General features: G+C 48.1%; 1 protein-coding gene across 3 annotated transcripts in view; it reads right to left on the bottom strand.

Annotated features, from left to right (window-relative positions):
• The window catches only part of PKIA (cAMP-dependent protein kinase inhibitor alpha), a 59,883-nt gene extending 58,443 nt beyond the window's left edge, over positions 1–1,440 (bottom strand). For 2 of the 3 annotated variants that reach the window (XM_087825454.1, XM_087825453.1), the window contains exon 1: positions 784–873. The gene's annotated coding sequence lies outside the window, so the exon portion shown is untranslated. Of the gene's footprint in view, positions 1–783; positions 874–1,419 lie in introns of those variants that run through there. The other variant, XM_087825457.1, reaches the window with a different exon arrangement.
• Between the last annotated feature and the right edge of the window lie 16,195 nt (positions 1,441–17,635).

Genomic DNA, 17,635 nt, shown 5'->3' with positions numbered 1-17,635 from the left:
ATGTCGATGGTCTTGGGCAAAAAGCAGAATTTTTGATAACATGTATTTGGGGGAGGGACACAGGTAACCATATATAGAGAGAAAATACCCAACTGGGTAGGGCATCATCCTTTCTGGGTCCTTGACAAAACCCATCATGGAATAGAGAAGGTGGGTAAGCTGACAAAGGTTGGCCTGTGAATGGGCACAGCACCCCCCCCCCCCAATCAATGGAACCAATGACAGAGAAGATGGTAGAGAAAGGAAGACATGCAGACAGGTGCTGCTCAACCAAGCTGAACTGCAGGAGATGACACAAGTTTCTCCTCTGATGTGAGACTTCCTCAGGCCCCCTACTGAAGTGGGTGCTGGGCATTGATATTTGCATGGGCCCATTTCACAGCTGGGAAGGGAGAGGCCGGGGTCAGGGAGAAGGCGAGGAAGGTTTCTGATGGCTTCCCCAGGCTGCTGCCAAGGACCTGCTGCTCCTAAGCTAGAAAAGACCCGAGCGAAGGCTGCAGGCACGGAGGTGGAAGTGCAACTCCAGTTAGTGTCCATAAGGAGTGTGGCACCGGCCTGGGCGACGATCGTGAAGCGCACAGAGGCCGCCGGCCCCCTTTGTCTGCCCAGTAACACCGCTCCCCCCATCTCGGGCACCGGGCTGGCCGCACCGCAAATCCAGCTGTTGCCCCTTTTCCCATGCACAGTGCCGCAGAGCCGGTCCCCACGTCGGAATCGCAAACCCCGTTATTAGCGGAGCGGGAAGCGCCGCGCGGCCCAGGCTATTAATAGCCGGTTGCTTACCTTCCCCGCTCGGGGTCCGGCGGGCTCAGGTCCCGCGCCCGCAGCCCGGCCGCAGAGCCCCGGCCGGCGCGCTGGTCACCGCGGCCCGCACCCCACCTGCCGGCTGCGGCAGCTGCTCCGCCGCGCGGCCCGCCCGCATGAAGTCATCGCGGCCCCGGGCGGATCGCCACATTCCGCGCCGGCGGAGGGGGGCGCGGGAGCTCCCGGCAGCGGGGAGGGGCGCCCGGCGGCAGCCGCCCGCCGCCGCCGCCCCGCCCGGCTTCGGGGTTATTTCCTATCGATGCTTTCACGCCGGAAGCGCGGCCCGACGGCGGCCGGGGGGCGCAGGGCCGGGCGGCGCCCCGCGCCCGGCGCCCTCCGCGCAGCGCGCCCCCGTGCCCGCGGCCGCTTGGGCAGCTCCATTCCCCCGGGCTTCCACCCGCGCGCCGCCGTCTCGCATTGTTCATTTGCCGGGCTCGGCGCGGGCTGCTGATTTCGGGACTGGGTGGTCGTTCGAGCTAAACGTTCAAACGGTCGGGAATGTCTCGAATTGGCGTCCACTTGTCTAAGGCTCGGGGCACGCTCCCCTCTCCCCCGGCGCGCACACGCACGGGCACACACACTAGTACGCACAGTGCACACTGCCGAGGTGCTCACAATTGTGAAAGCGGGGACCTCTCGCCCTCCCGCCGACGTCACGGAAGGGAAACTCCCAAAGCCGCGGAGGAGCGGGGCGGCCAGAGGAAACCGCGCGGGAAGCAGGGAGGGTCGCCCCAGGATTTGTTGCTGTTCTGTGGGGCACTTAGTGGACAGATGTTCCCTCTGACGCCCCCCCTTCCCCTCCACACCCCCCTTCCCCTCCACCCGCCCCGCCCCCGGGCGGGCTGCTCTGCTGACAGCTGTAAGGTTTGGAAAACCCAGAAGCAGAACCCACAGCGACAGATGGCTTTATCTCCTTCCGGAAGGATTGGCCGGGCTTGGCCTTAGGCACCAGATGAGCGCACCGCATAGAAGCCCCCCCCACTCTAAAATGCCACCGGCTATTATCAGGCTTACATTCTATTCACTCCCCCTCCCCTCCCCCTCCTTTCCCCTCCCCCTCTCCCTCCCCCTCTCCCTCCCCCTCCCCCTCTCCCTCCCCTTCCCCCTCCCCCTCCCCCTCCCCCTCCCCCTCCCCTCCTCCCCCTCCTCCCCCCTCCTTCTCCCCCTCCCCTCCCCCTCCTTTCCCCTCCCCCTCCCCCTCCCCTTCCCCCTCTCCCCTCCCCTCCCCTCCCTCTCCCCTCCCTCTCCCCTCCCCCCTCCCCTCCCCTCCCTCTCCCCTCCGCCTCCTCTCCCCTCCCTCTCCCCTCCTCTCCCCTCCTTCTCCCCCTCCTCTCCCCTCCTTCTCCCCCTCCCCCTCCCCTTCCCCCTCTCCCCTCTCCCCTCCCTCTCCCTCCCCCTCCCCCTCCCCCTCCCCCTCCCCTCCCCTCCCCCCTCCACTCCCCTCCCTCTCCCCTCCCTCTCCCCTCTCCCCTCCCCTCTCCTCCCTCTCCCCTCCCCCTCCTCTCCCCTCCCTCTCCCCTCCTCTCCCCTCCCCCTTCCCCTCCTCTCCCCTCCCCTCCCCCATCTCCCACCCTGCCACCCTCTCCTCTGCTGACCAGATCAGCAGTTGGGGGGCTAAGCCTGTGTGTGTTGCCGGGGAGGCCAAGGATTGGCCGCCTTACAGCCTGGGTGTGGGTGGCTCTGTTTTTCCCTTGGCTGAGGCCCTCCCTGCAGGGCAGACAGAGCCTTGACTCTAGGGTTCTGCTGAGTGGAGTTCCCTCTCTGAGCTGCTTTGCCTTTGGCCCGTCCAGGCGGGCCTTACAATGTGAGTGTTACCAGGGACCTGACCGGTACATGGCACAGGCCGGGGAAGCCACTTTGCTCCATGAAGTAAGTGTTCCCATCCCTCTGTTTACCGGCCCCCAAACTGGGGGGTAGTGTAGCCCACAGGGTTCCAACAAAACTCAGCGTGAATTCTGGGCCCTAGAATGTATGTTTTTTGAAAGGTAGAACAGCCTAATTCATCTCTCTGAGCCCCACTCTCATAAAATTAGGCCATTAATGTCAACATAGCTCAGGGGCTTCCTAATTTATATCTAAGGGGTATATGAGATCTGGGTGGAAATATGACATCTTTAGTTTCACTAACCTGAAACTGAAACTTAGCGTTTTCTTTAAATATACATGCAGACAACAAACCACAATAATTTTAGGAGTACTTGTGACTTTGTCACCAGTGGAAGTCACAGATAATTTTTTATTGCTGTTTTTATAAATACCTCAAAATATCATTGCTCTGATCCTCAAATCAAACCACCACTACCTTTTTTTGTTTTATTTAATAAACTATAGTTTTAGAATGGTTTTAGAATTTAACACAAAATTAAGGAGATAGTACAGACCTCCCAGATGTCCCATTCCCTTTTTCCTAGATTATTAACATATTAATATGGTACTTTTGTTACAATTCATGAACTAGTATTGATACATTAATGTTAACCAAAGTCTGTACTTTATTCAGATTTTCTTTCTTTTCTTTTTTTTTAATATTCAGATTTTCTTGGGTTTTAGCTAATGTCCCTAATTCTGTTCCAGGTTCCCATCCAGGACATCCCGCCACATTCAGTTGTCATGCCCCCTTAGGCTTCTCTGGGCTGTGATAATTCCTCAGATTTTTCTTGTTTTTGATGATCTTGAGAATTCTTGAGGAGCACTGGTCAAGGCTTTTGTAGCGTGCCTCGTTACTGTCATCTCTGTCCCACGCTTTTCTCATGATAAGACTTGAGGTTGTGGCTTATTGGGAAAACAACCACAGAGATAAAGCACCATTCTCATAATATCCTAACAAAGGTATTTACTCTCAATGGGATTTATGACTGCTGATGCTGACCTTGGTCACCTGCTGAAGCAGTGTCCCGATTTCTCCCCTGGGCAGCTGCTCCTCCGCCCCTCAGGATCTACTTGGAAGGAAGTCGCTATGCGGAGCCCACACCTAAGGCGTGGACAGTGGATCCACCTCCTCGAGGGCGGAGTATATTCATCAAGTGTTTGGAATCCTGCACTGGGATTTGTCTATTCTCCCCCCAAATGTTAATTTATTCAAGTACTTACTTATGTCAGTATAGACTCATGGACATTTATTTTATACTTTGGGTTTTAATCCATTCTCATTGTTCGGCTTTGGCCATTGGGAGCTCTTGCTGTTGGCTCCTATGGTCCTTTGACATACTGCCTTTGACGTGTGTGTGTATGTGTGTGTGTGTGTGTGTGTGTGGACACTTTCTTACTTTCCGGCACTACAAAATGCTCTTGTACTGCTTATCCTGTATTGTTTCCTGCCCCAGTCCTAAAATCAGCCATTTCTCCAAAGTTCCCTGGTTCCTTTTATTGAAAAATGGTAATAGAAACCAAGATCTGGGCTCTAGGTGTGCTGATTTTTAATGGAACATCATTTGTTTAGGCTTTCTTAGCTGAGAGAGCAAAGAAATATTAAGTATACTAACCCCTGTATGTACATACCCCTGTGTGTACACACTATAAATACTTTGATATATAGCTATTTGTATTTATATTGAGCTAAATAAGTGCATTCTGATTTATCCAACTCTAATCCATAACACACGGGTCATTTCAGTTTCCTCCCCTTACTTATCTGTAAATTCCTTCTCCAACATGAGCAATGTTGCTCCCACCATCCACTGTTCATTTACTTAAGCGCACGTGTATAGCAGTATCAAAATTGTTAGCCCATTCCCCCAACATCACTATTTTTAAGTATAGTAGTTAATAGAGCCAGTGTTACATCTTGTTATTTAATGAGTTTTAATATTTTATTTTATTCCATACATTTGTATATTACAAGTTTGGTTCTTAAAATATTGTAAAACTGCACTTTTAAATTGGTTATTAGTTTCCTTTGAAATTCTCTATGTTACAGTTTATCAATTTAAAAGTGTTATGTTAAGAAGAGTTACAGAGGCTACCCCAGATTGCCAAAGGGATCCGTGGTAAGTAAAAAGGTTAGATCCCAGCCCTTGTGAGGTTATAATGAGATGAGGTGAAATTGCCGGGTGCTGAAGTAGGGGGAGCTCACGCTTGAGAAGTGTTATCCTCGCCTACTGGGCAGGCTTCTGCCTCCTTTTAAAGTTCTAAAAACCTTGGAAGAGAGAACTTGCTAAACCATATGGTTAGTGATTTATAACTTAGTTGGAGGGTTCGCTAGGTACCAGGTGCTGGAGGTACAGGTTCTGTGAAGTTAAGGGAGGGAAGGAAAGAAGGTGAAGGGAACCAGAAGAAAGGTAACTGAGCTCAGGGCTCTTGTAGCTGAACAGACTGGGCTTGGGTCCTTCCATTCCCAGAATGACTTTGTCTCATCTTCGAAATAAGAACAACAGTGGCTATTACAAAAGTTTGTCCTTAAGAGTGAAAGTAGATGTTTTAGCTTTTTCTTCAATTAGTCGGAGGCAGTGAGGATTCTGTGTGGTAGCTTGGGACAGTCCCAGACATACCTTAGTGTCCCTCCTGGTACAGTTTCCAGACTTGCTGGAGGTATAGTCAGTTTCTCAGGATAATTTAGTCTCCTTCATCCATCAAACTACTCTTGCGAGGGACTTTTTACTCATGGAAGAGAATTTGTGTTGATGGTGCTGAGAAAAAAACAAAAATGAAAGATGTTAAATGTCAGGAATTAATATCTTTGCATCTCTGAGCAGATACAGTGCCTGCTTCAGATACCACTTTGTGACAAAAGGCACAGGGGAGCTAGCAAGGAAAAGACAGAGAAATGAGAATGTCTTATGTCAACACATAGGGTTTGAATCTGCTTGAAACTCCATACATACCAGTGTGCCAGATAATTTAATCAGTAGAGGCCAACGTGAGGTGAAAGAGATCAATTTGTTACTCTATGACTTTTCATTTTAACAATCCTTTTGAAAAACTCATCTTTGGACCCTACTCTGAGGTCTGTAGTGCTTCCTTTCTGATAACCTGGAATTAGGGATCAAATGGCCTGATGAGATCATGAGTCTCAGCTACGGACCACGTGAAACCAGAGCCTGAGGCCCCGTGTGCCTGGAGCTGTCAGCCAGCATTAGAACCACTCTTTGGGTTAGGGAGTCCTTCCAGAAGAGGCTCATTGACATGCAAATACACTATCTGGAGGGGTAACCAAGTATTGAGTATCTCATTAGCAGCCATTAACAATTTAGCAGAGATTAGCTTCTCGGATTTATCAGGGAGAGGAGTTGTCAGGGTGATTTTTCCTGAGCATCTGTCACCAGTGACTGCCAGGTCTCCTGTTCTCATCACTCCAGAGGGGTCTGCCTAAAGCCGGGAACTTGTTTCCCTAGGAAAGAGTTGGGCACTTAGTACAGGACAGTCAATATCGTTTTATGTAATTTTGATTTAAGAGAAAGGGTCGGAGGAGAATTTCTATAATAATAGTGGTGTGTGTGTGTGTGTGTGTGTGTGTGTGTGTGTGGTGGCTAGTCAGCTTGTGTCCATTCATTATGCTCAACAGAAATCTTACAGTTTTATGACAAACATCTACTCTTTCACTGAGGTCAGAAAGTATGTCATGAAAAACATATATAAATGTAATTCAGGGACGGCATGGCTGTGGTCATAGAAATAGAATTGCATTCATGTAATTATAGATGGGCTAAGACTTTTCTGCATTAATATGAAAGCACTGATACAAGAAAACATGAGCTCATATAAAGATTGGTATTAGGTATTGAACAGTATCAGCAGATACAGAAATCGGACAATGAAAGAAGGGGAAGTGACTACAGAGCGGAAATGTTTCTGTCGGCCTCGCTGGGCATTCGCCTTGCTTTGGTAAGGAGCTGAGGTATTCTACTAGGTCCCTATACCACAGGCACTGTTCTGTAACTGGAATTCCACATTTCATTGTGAAATGTATATGCACTTGAGTGAAATGTTTAGGCATACAATACAGTCAATAGTGTGGTGGAAGTGATTCTCAGATAAACTTTTCAATCATCATTATGAAGTCATGAAGTGAAACAACCTACTTAGGCAATGCTCTTTATATTTTTCTAACCTCAGTCTTCTAAAGAATCTGACAAAACCAATACATCTTTTCTGCAGAAAAGTACCCTTTGATGAAAACTTTTCTGTAGTAATGAATAGATTATTAAATAGTTTTTATAAAGAATTACGTCCTTATAATTCTTCATTTTTTAATGAAAAAGGAATCTCAAATCCTCAAATCTAATCTAGGCTAATAAAACAGTTTGGTTGGTATCATTCATTCAGCAGATACTGATTAGTCTTGGCACTGGAGATACTGGGGTGAACGAAAAAATCTCTTCCTCATGACTCGTGTGTTCCAGTGGAAGGAGATGGCTATGTCCATAAAGATAGCATGGTGGCTGGTGGAAAGGCTGTGAAGACGCAGTGTCACAGTGCAGGGAGGGGGCATTTATATAGCATGGTCAAAGGACATCTGAACAGAAATGTGAAAGGCATGTGGGAGAAAATTGTATGAATACACTGGGAAAGAAGTTACCAGTTTATTAGTGATATTCAGGTAGGTGGGCTTATACTTTATGTGTTCCAGAGACTGGACAGTTTGTCCAGAGTGAAATGATAAAAGGGGGAATTGTTAGAAGTTGAGATTAGAAAGGTAGGTGTGTGAAAAAATCGCTTAAGGCCTTTTAGGCATTGGTCAAGAGAGACCTTTAGGTGATTAAGGGTTTGTGTTTGGACATGCTAAGCTTGTAATGCCTGTCAGGTCTTAGTGGAGATGTGACACAGACAACTGATGTATCAGTCTGAAATTCAGGAGAGATTTGTCATGGCTGTAGATGAAATTTGTGAATCATCATGGTATTTATGGTCTTTAGACAAGATGAAGTCACTTTGGAAGTAAGTGTAGTCAGAGAATAGATGATGTTGGAGGACTGAGCCATGGGGAACTCCATTGTCCAAAGGATCTGGCCGAGGGGAATATGAAGAAGTGAGTAGGGCCCTGCTTGCAGGGCTCGGTGGTTAGGTATCGACCTATGAACTAGAAGGTTACGGTTCGATGCCCAGTCAGGGCACATGCCTGGGTTGCAGGCTTGATCTGCAGGAGGCAGCTGATCAGTGACTCTCATCATTGATGTTTCTGTCTCTTTCTCCCTCTCCCTGCCTCTCTCTGAAATCAATAAAAACATATTTTTAAAAAAAGGAAGTGAGCAAGGAGATAAGAATTGTGTCAGAAGCCAAGTGGAAATGTGTTAGAAGGAAGGGGGAGTGTTTATTAGCCCTGTGCTTCCAGTAGATTAAGATGGAAACTGATAACAGTGAAGGATTCTGCACCATAGAGATAACTAACAACCTTGAAAAAACAGTTTCTGTGCCGTGGAGAGCACCAGAATAGGGAAATGGGAGAAGAGAAAGTGAAAATATTCGGTAGAGCTACCTTTTTTGAGTAGTTTCACTCAAGGAAATTGGAACAGAGCAACGGGATAGTAATTAGTATGGGGTATGGGAGCAAAGAAAGGACTTTTCCCCTTTAAGATGGGAGATATAAGATCTTTGCGTGCTGATAGGAGCATCTAGCAGAGAGCAAATAATTGACAGTGCAGGAAAGCAGAGACACAAGGAAGAGAAATGCTTGATTAGGCAAGAACAGTGAGGCCCACGCAGAGTAGAGGGTTTGCCCTTAGATCAGAGGATGGACGTTTCTCCCACCAGAGGGGGAGGAAAGGCAGAGCAGGCGGGTTCAAATACACCCAGGTAGGTCGGTAGACTTGACGTTTGGAGCTCATGGAGATTCCATCCTGATTACACTTGTGTTCTCGGTGAAATAAGAAGCAGCTGAGAATTTAGAGAGAGGAAGAGGTGCTGGAGATGTAAGAAAGAGAAGTTAAGGGACCTACACAGAATCTAATGACGGACCATGGATTTTAATCAGGGTGAGCAGGGAACTGAGGCATTAGACCTTGAGCACTACACTTGGTTTTAACAGTATGTTGGACCCCATTTATGAGAAAATTCTGACTCACAATGGTATTTTCAGAGCAAGCACACTGGAACCCTTATATCTGACCCGGTTACACAGGAATTCTGCGTTTCTTTCACCTGAACTCCTACCTTCAAGTCTTGACTCTTAAGTCAATGACATCATCTGAGGTGAGGTAGAGATTTTTTATAAAGTCTTTCAGAAATGCATTTTACACAACTACTTTTTAATTTTAAAATCATTAGAATAATAACAGGGCTTGCAGCATGTTGTCAAGTTCTTTGCTTTATCTCTAAAGAGACGTTTGCCTGACTGCTGCACCTATCTTTCAGATGTACTTCCTCTGCATTGGAAACAGGAAAAAAAGCAAAATTAAACACAATGTCTTTAAAGAGCTATGCAGCACTGGCTTTCTTCCTAATACAGGCCAAATCGCATCGTTGACTCCACTTCCCATTTTTATCCTGCCCTGTAACTAGTTTATTACTTCAGCGGCCGTTCATTATGTATGTGAGGCATGGTTGCCCCCTCGTGGGTGACTCTGGAACTGTCAGCATGAATTTTTTTCATTTTAAGTAGGAAAAAAGGACCCAAGAACAAAGGTATTGTGGTCAATGGGCATTATTTTTAAAGAAATGTTGAGACTGACCAAAAGAGGTTGAAGCTACTAGATAGTTACCCCTCTTCTATTAGTCACAAAACTTGGTATTATGGTAGCGGTCACACTTTAAATCTGAAAGATGATAGTCAAAGAAGTTAAAAATTTGACATTTTTTTATGAAACAAAGGTAGTCTCACCCTTGTTTAAATAGTGAGAACTTAATGTTTGTAAGTTAACTGAGAAGGGAGAGGTGGATTTTCTTAAATTAGTTTAATATTTACATAAATATAAATAAGGGAAAGCTGGCCATTTTATTAATCTTCACCTGCTACCTGTGGAATTATACAAGTTATGAGAAAGTCCAGTCTTAAGACTGTGTACACACTAGGGAGGCTGACCTTTCTTTAAGAATTTTCTGTAACATACTAGAAAAAAATAACTTTAATGCTTTTAAATAAGCATTTATGACTTGGCTCCTAGGGAGCAAAGAGGATCTTATAACAGTCATTCCTTCTTTTACTCATGACTTCATTTAAACAACTATTGAGCACATGCAATGCGTGGCACTGTTTTTAGTTGCAGGAATAAGACCGCGGTTCCATCCTCAAAAGAGTTGCAATCTGATATAGAGACAAAAATTGCAATAAAGTGTTATAAATTTCACTGAGTTTGTGCATGGATTCACATGATTCACATGCAAGCAACATATTTTAAGTTCATTTCAGAGGAGTAGTTCAGAAAAGCTTCATAGAAGAAAGACCTGAGTTGTCTTAAACAGAAGAGAAGTGGGAGCAAACAGTCTAGCCTTGGCAAGCTCATGTGCACAGACATGATCTTGTGACTCATGCACCCATGCTTGGAGGACACCAGCTGATAACTTCATCATCTTCATCATCTTAACAACTAAAGAAAAAATTCTTATTGCCGAGTAGTAAAATAAATGTTTTCTACCATATACCTTATGAGTTCAATATTGTAATTCTTCTCATTTTATACATACAAAAATGAAGGCTCAGAGAGATTAAATAATCTGCTAATATCTGAGTGTGTGGACTTTCAATTCTGTGCTCTGAACGTCTGCACTTTACTGGTTGGGACGGTTTGCTCATACTAAGAATGTTTTGGAAAACTAAGAAATAACTAAGGCCGCTGGACAAAGTGGTAAAATAACAGGATGAGCTCAGGCATTTGAATTCCCAGCTTGAGCTAGGAGCTTTCCTGTGCGCTCTGAGCAAGGCCCCCTTCTCCTGGAACCACAGGACGGACACCGAGGAAAACCCAGAGCAGGATGTCATCCTGTGACTGGCTGAGTTACAAGTCAGGCTGAGCTCCCAGCCCCCTAGGGTGTCTATGCTAAAATGAGGGCACTGATGGAGGAAAAAAAGGGATTCTTTAGGCAGCCCTGGGGATGTGTGTGGGGACCCTGCGAAGCTGGGCCATTGAGGCCTAAGTTATGATGAGTCTTCTTTGTCAGGGAAGAGGGCTCGTCACCCGTCACCCGAGGAGTAAGAGTCTCTCCATTTCTGTCAGAGGGATTCATTCTGCGTTGCCAGAGGGAACGGTCATGGCCTCTCCTGAGACAGTTGCTATGAAAACAATGGGGATGCTCCTCAGAGCCCTCCCCCCCCAGCCCTCTTTGCTTCTAGGCCTTTACTAGACTCAAGTCCCACAGGACCCTAAAGGTGAGGCACAAAGTATGACTCATGAAGAAGTGAGCTACACTCCAAAAGAACTGCTTGAGTTTTCTAATTTACACAAGCAGAAGCCTGTGGAGTACGTGTGCGAACGGATGTAAGGCTAGGGGCCGCCTCTGTGCTGCGTCTATTTTGTTGCCAGCACATAGAAGGTACTCAGATATCCTGGAATAATTGAGTGATTGCTAAAAGTGAAATCCATCCTGGCCCGTGTGGCTCAGTGGTTGAGCATGAACCTAGGATCCAGGAGATCGCTGTTCAATCCCCGGTCAGGGCACATGCCCGGGTTTTGGGCTCGATCCCAGGTAGGGGGGGTGCAGGAGGCAGCCGATCAATGACTCTCTCATCATTGATGTTTCTATCTCTCCCTCTTCCTTCCTCTCTCTGAAATCAATAAAGACATTTAAAAAATAATGAAATCCATTTTTCTTGTTGACATTTTCATATATGTTTATATGGATATATAATTTTATCCATATGTTATAATCACACACACACACACACACGGCTTTCTTCCCTGCTTGCCCAGAAGTGGGGCATAAAGGAAAGAGGAAGTGCTAAGTCTTCTGAGGGCTGTCAGCAATCAGACATCAGAAATGGAGTCAGACTCTTTATTACCTGTCCTTATTTTTATTAAGATTATTTTAGAACCCGACTTCCTCACCTGCCCCACAGCAACAGGGCAAATACAGCTGCTCTGCTCATGTCCGAATACCAGGCGCCAGCTGTAGCAGGGAGCACGCAAGAGGCTCTCAGTGAATCGAGTAAATGAGTAAAGCCAGTGTTTCGTCGCCGGGGGTGTGCACGTTCCAGTGGCGGAAGGGGCTCTGAAGCGGCTCCGGAGGAGTCACCTGCGGATGACACGTGAGACAGTTACACCGGAGGTGAAGCGTTTTATTACGGAAGCGGATCTGTCGGGAATGCACGAAAGATGGAGCCGCGGGCCACGAAACACACACGCGTGCACACACGTGCACACACACACATGCATGCACGCACATACGCACGCACATGCACGAACACACGCACATACGTACGCCCATGCAGACACACATGCATGCACCCACACATGAGCACGCACGCACACGCACGCTCGCGCACGCACGCCCCCCCCCCACACTGATTGCGGGTTTCGCGGAGAGGAAGCGGGGGGAGCAGGACGTGCTGGCCGGGACGCCGTGAACGGGGCCCGAGGCCGTGGCCGTCGCCAGTTCCTTAGCGGAACCGAGCCGCTGAGTTCCCGGGCCCGCTTGCGGGCGGAAGGCGGGTGAGTGACGGCCGCGTGTCTGCTCAGCTCCGGGCGGCCTGGCTGCGGCCCAGCGACCCTGGGCTCCGGGGCCGGGGGAGGGGTGACGCTTCCAGGGCAGCGGCTCTCGCCACGGCCCCCGAGGCTGCCCACGGCCCCCGAGGCTGCCCACAGCCCCCCGAGGCTGCCCACGGCCCCCGAGGCTGCCCACGGCCCCCCGAGGCTGCCCACGGCCCCCGAGGCTGTCCACGGCCCCCCGAGGCTGCCCACGGCCCCCCGAGGCTGCCCACGGGGCGGAGGCTGCCCACGGCCCCCCGAGGCTGCCCACGGCCCCCGAGGCTGCCCACGGCCCCCCGAGGCTGCCCACGGGGCGGAGGCTGCCCACGGCCCCCGAGGCTGTCCACGGCCCCCCGAGGCTGCCCACGGCCCCCCGAGGCTGCCCACGGCCCCCCGAGGCTGCCCACGGCCCCCCGAGGCTGCCCACGGCCCCCGAGGCTGCCCACGGCCCCCCGAGGCTGCCCACGGGGCGGAGGCTGCCCACGGCCCCCCGAGGCTGCCCACGGGGCGGAGGCTGCCCACGGTCCCCGAGGCTGCCCACGGCCCCCGAGGCTGCCCACGGCCCCCCGAGGCTGCCCACGGGGCGGAGGCTGCCCACGGCCCCCGAGGCTGTCCACGGCCCCCCGAGGCTGCCCACGGCCCCCGAGGCTGCCCACGGCCCCCCGAGGCTGCCCACGGCCCCCCGAGGCTGCCCACGGCCCCCCGAGGCTGCCCACGGCCCCCGAGGCTGCCCACGGCCCCCCGAGGCTGCCCACGGGGCGGAGGCTGCCCACGGCCCCCCGAGGCTGCCCACGGGGCGGAGGCTGCCCACGGTCCCCGAGGCTGCCCACGGCCCCCGAGGCTGCCCACGGCCCCCCGAGGCTGCCCACGGGGCGGAGGCTGCCCACGGTCCCCGAGGCTGCCCACGGGGCGGAGGCTGCCCATGGCCCCCCGAGGCTGCCCACGGGGCGGAGGCTGCCCACGGCCCCCCGAGGCTGCCCACGGCCCCCGAGGCTGCCCACGGGGCGGAGGCTGCCCACGAGGCGGAGGCCGGGGCGATGGCCTCGTCCGCGCGGGACATTTATTACCATGTATTTGTTGGGTTTTCAGCCCCGTACACCCGCTGACCCACGCTGTTGCCCCCTCAGAATCGGGTGAACTAAAAAAAGACAGGACGGGTGGGAAAGAGGCCAAAAGGAACAAGGCGTTAGAATGAAGAAGCCGAACCTTAATGGAAAAGAGGCAAGCTTGATTTTAAAACAGCAAAAAGCAAGTGCTCATGTCAAAAGTCTAGTCACATTAAAACCTTTTGAAATTGAGTAAATATGTATGTGTATAAACACACACGCGCGTGCATACCTCTGCACACAGGTGGTAAAGTGCAGCGGAGCAGAGTTTCACAGAATACGCTCAGGACCCTAGAAACGTCAATTTTGTTCCCTTAAAATCACTGTCCTCTAAACTGCAACTGATGTCTTCGCCAGTGCATCTACACTGAAGATCAATTCACCTCCATGAACATGCTTTACATTATTCACTGTTCAAAAAATGAAGGCATGCCCAGCAGGCCCCAGCACAGCTTTTCATGTCCTGAAGTGGAATGTCCTCCCCAGACTTACCTATTGAGTCTGTGTGTAATTAGTTTCTCACCCACACCATCATGCGACGTGATTTGTGTAAGTTTTACTGCCCGGTTCCCCTCTCACATCTACAGCATAGTGGTAGTTTTATGTAATTTTACAATCAGTAAGAATAAGGCAAGTTTCTAGCCTGCGTTTCCAGATCCTAGTACCAGAGACCATCCTCCCTTCCCCACCTGATGTAATCCTTCGTGACCACAGTAGGGCCCTTTAAATTTCTAGATATGTGACTGGGCTATTTTTTAAGGACCTACTCTTAAAATGAAAACTTAACTAAGGAACTTATATGCATAACCCATGGACACAGACAGTAGTGCAGTAGGCCTGGGGATGGGTGGGTGCGGGGTGGAGGGGATCAATGGGGGGGAAAAAGGGGGCATCTGTAATACTTTCAACAATAAAGATAAATTAAAAAAACACATTAAAAAAAACCCCTTAATCTGGGAATAACCTAATAACCTGTAGGTGAGCTTGATTTAATTGGTCTAATTTATTTAACTTGTTTTATTCAGAGGCACAACCAGTAATTTTTTATAAGTCACGTGCATATTGCCCAGTCTCGTAGCACAGCCCTGGGTAAAGGCTCAGTGGTGCTGTGGTGAGGTCTCTCTGAAATAATGAGACATGGGATGGAGGGCAATGCTTAGCTGGCACTGGTTCTGAAAAATATAATGCAGATAGAAGAGAGTAGATTGAAAACGCAAGAAAAACAAAGTTCACGTCTGGTTCAGTTTATCCACGGTCAATCACAGTGTGTAGTGACCTTAAAACTCAATATTCTGCACGATAGATTTATAGAGACAATCTCCTGCAGAGTCAACTCAAAGCGGGGGCTCAGTAAACAAGACACAACCCTGGGGATTTTCCCTTTGTCCATCGAAGGTTTGCTGTTGTCTTGGTGTCTGGAATTCAAGCCGTTGCTGCATATCCTGAGAACACAGAAAATGTGTGTCTGGAATGTATTTAAAGGAACAGGGGAAACAGTGAGGAACCAACAGAAAGTGGGAGAAATGAGATTTGGTGGTTGCTCTAATGGGTCAGTAGGAAAACAAGGAAATGTGCAGGGAAAGCTGAATGATGCTGTGGAGAGAAGATGCAAACACGCTGACGATTGTGGGGACCATTTGCACTTCAGGAGAAGGAAGTGCTCGAGTCCTGTTAGGCTGTGGGAAGCAGCTTGGGTCCTGGCCGCCACCTTCGTTCTCAGCTTCCAGGATGAGGAATATTAGAAACGTGGGCTGACAACTGGAGGCATTGGAATTTCTGTGGGTTGCCCCTGCCCCGCAACTGTACTTTCACAGGTGCCATAGTTGCATGTGGGGATTACAGCACGTGGGTGAAGCACAGAAATGAGAAGGGACGCATTGAGGAGGAGGGGTCCATTCACACTATACACCAATTACCCCTCCCACGAGCCCCAGAAGCCCAGGAGGAGAGAAACGCTGTCTCTTTGGGAGGAGAGTGACGTGAGTGTCAATTTCTCCGGGGACCCCAGAGCTGGCCTTTCTAGCACCCGGCTGCCTCACACCCTGTGATCCCTGAATCCCACTTCTGGGAATTTATCTGAAGGAAATGAAAACACAGTCTCAAAGAGACATTTGCAGCCCGCTGTTCACTGCAGCACTATGCACAATCGCCAAGACATGGAAACTACCTACGTATCCACCAACTATGAACAGATAAAGAAAATGTGATATACAATGGGATATTTTCAGCTATAAAAAGAAGGAAATCCTGCCTTTAGCAACAACATGGATGACCTTTAGAGTATTATGTGAAGTCAGACAGAAAGACAAATACTGTCTGATCTCACTTATTTGCAGAATCTAAAAAAGCTAAAATCAGAAATGAATAGAGAGTATAATAGTGGTTGCCAGGGGCTGCAGGTGTGTGGGGGAGATGGGGAGATGGTGGTCAAAGGGTACACACTTTCAGCTATTAGATAAATAAGTTCTGGGGATTAATTATAGCATGGTGACTATCATTATCAGTACTGTATTATATACTTGAAAGGTGTTGAGAGAGTAGATCTTAAATGTTATTGCCACACACACAATAGTAATGTGAGGGATAAAGGTGTTAACTAATCTTGTGCTGATAATTTTGCAGTATATATGTGCATCACTCACCTGTTATTTAAGCCAGAATTTAGGGATATGCATAAGCCAACAAGTACTTTGTCATGATGTCAGTGCTGGTGTGTGCTGCTGACCTGGAACCTTTACATTAATCATAATAGTCATATAAAAGTCATTATGACACATAAAAGTCAACTACAAAGTTTTTACAAAATACATTTGACTCTCTTCCCAGATATTTAATATTTTAATTTTTTAGCACTTAGTACAGTTTCGCCCCAGATATTTTAAATTAATTGAGCAAGAGTGAGGCCCAGACTTGAGCATTTTTTGAAAGGCCCAGACTTACAGATTCTGATTGCAACCAGGATCAAGATGTTTTAATTTAGTTTATGAAACTTATATTTTACCTACCATACTGAAGAAGACGCTCATCTGAATATACAAGACTCATCCTGAATGTGAAGGAAAGAAGTTGAGGTGGACAACCACTTAGACATAAAATGATTGCCTTGAATTTAAGAATGTTTTGAAAAAAACCATTTCTTATATTAAGGAAATGTAGCATATTCATGGTGGCCAAGACATGGAGACAACCAAAGTCTCCTTTGATAGAGGACTGGGTAAAGAAGGTGTGGTACATGTACACAATGGAATACTATTCAGCCATAAGAAAGAATGAAATACTGCCATTTGTGACAACATGGACGCACCTTGAGAATATTATGCTAAGCGAAACATGTCAGTCAGAAAAAGCTAAGAACCATGTGATTTCACTCATGTGGGTTATAAAACTGAAACTCATAGACATACAACAGCATGGTGGATATCAGAGGGAAGGGGGTGGAGAGTAATAAAGGGTAAAGGGGGCCAAATATATGGTGACGGAAGATGATTTCACTTTGGGTGGTGGGCACACAATGCAATACACAGATCATGTATCATAGAATTGCACACTTGAAACCTATATGACCCTATTAACTAGTGTCGCCCCAATAAATTTAATAAAAATGCCTCTTTCTACCTCTTCTTTTAATATTGGCAATCATAAGGGTGTTTTGCTTTTAAATCAGTATGGAAGCATTTAAGCCTTCAAACGAAGCAGAGATATTCTCATGTTGCTATCAGTTGTTCCTCAAGGCAGTTACCATTAGGAAGAACTAGAGCAGACAGCACCCTTGAACTGCTGGATTGACTTTAAAGTGGGAAATGGGAGAAAAACTCACATCTCTCTTACTGCTGTTTTATCAGTTTGCTCAAAACTAACAGTATGATGCAATACGTTCATTTATGAAACCTAAGCAAAGACAAATTGGTATTTCTGGGGATAGTATTTTGATTTAGCAAAGTATGACAGTGCTTTCCTTGGTTATACAGATGCTCTTTGTTTTGATTCCCTTGACAATCTATTGTGTGTATAAGGGGGATGGAACTAGAGATTTTACTGCATATACTGGGTATTTTACATATTTGTTTAATACTTATGTGAAATCTATGAAATAATTTATGCTCTTTGCACTTCATGTTCCCAACATATAAGATTAGGATAATAATAGCATCCATATCACAGGGTTATCCTGAG

Source organism: Miniopterus natalensis, chromosome 16 (genome assembly GCF_054644295.1).
Source record: "Miniopterus natalensis isolate mMinNat1 chromosome 16, mMinNat1.hap1, whole genome shotgun sequence".
NCBI classification, from domain to species: domain Eukaryota; kingdom Metazoa; phylum Chordata; class Mammalia; order Chiroptera; family Miniopteridae; genus Miniopterus; species Miniopterus natalensis.
This window is presented reverse-complemented; position numbering and strand designations above follow the sequence as displayed.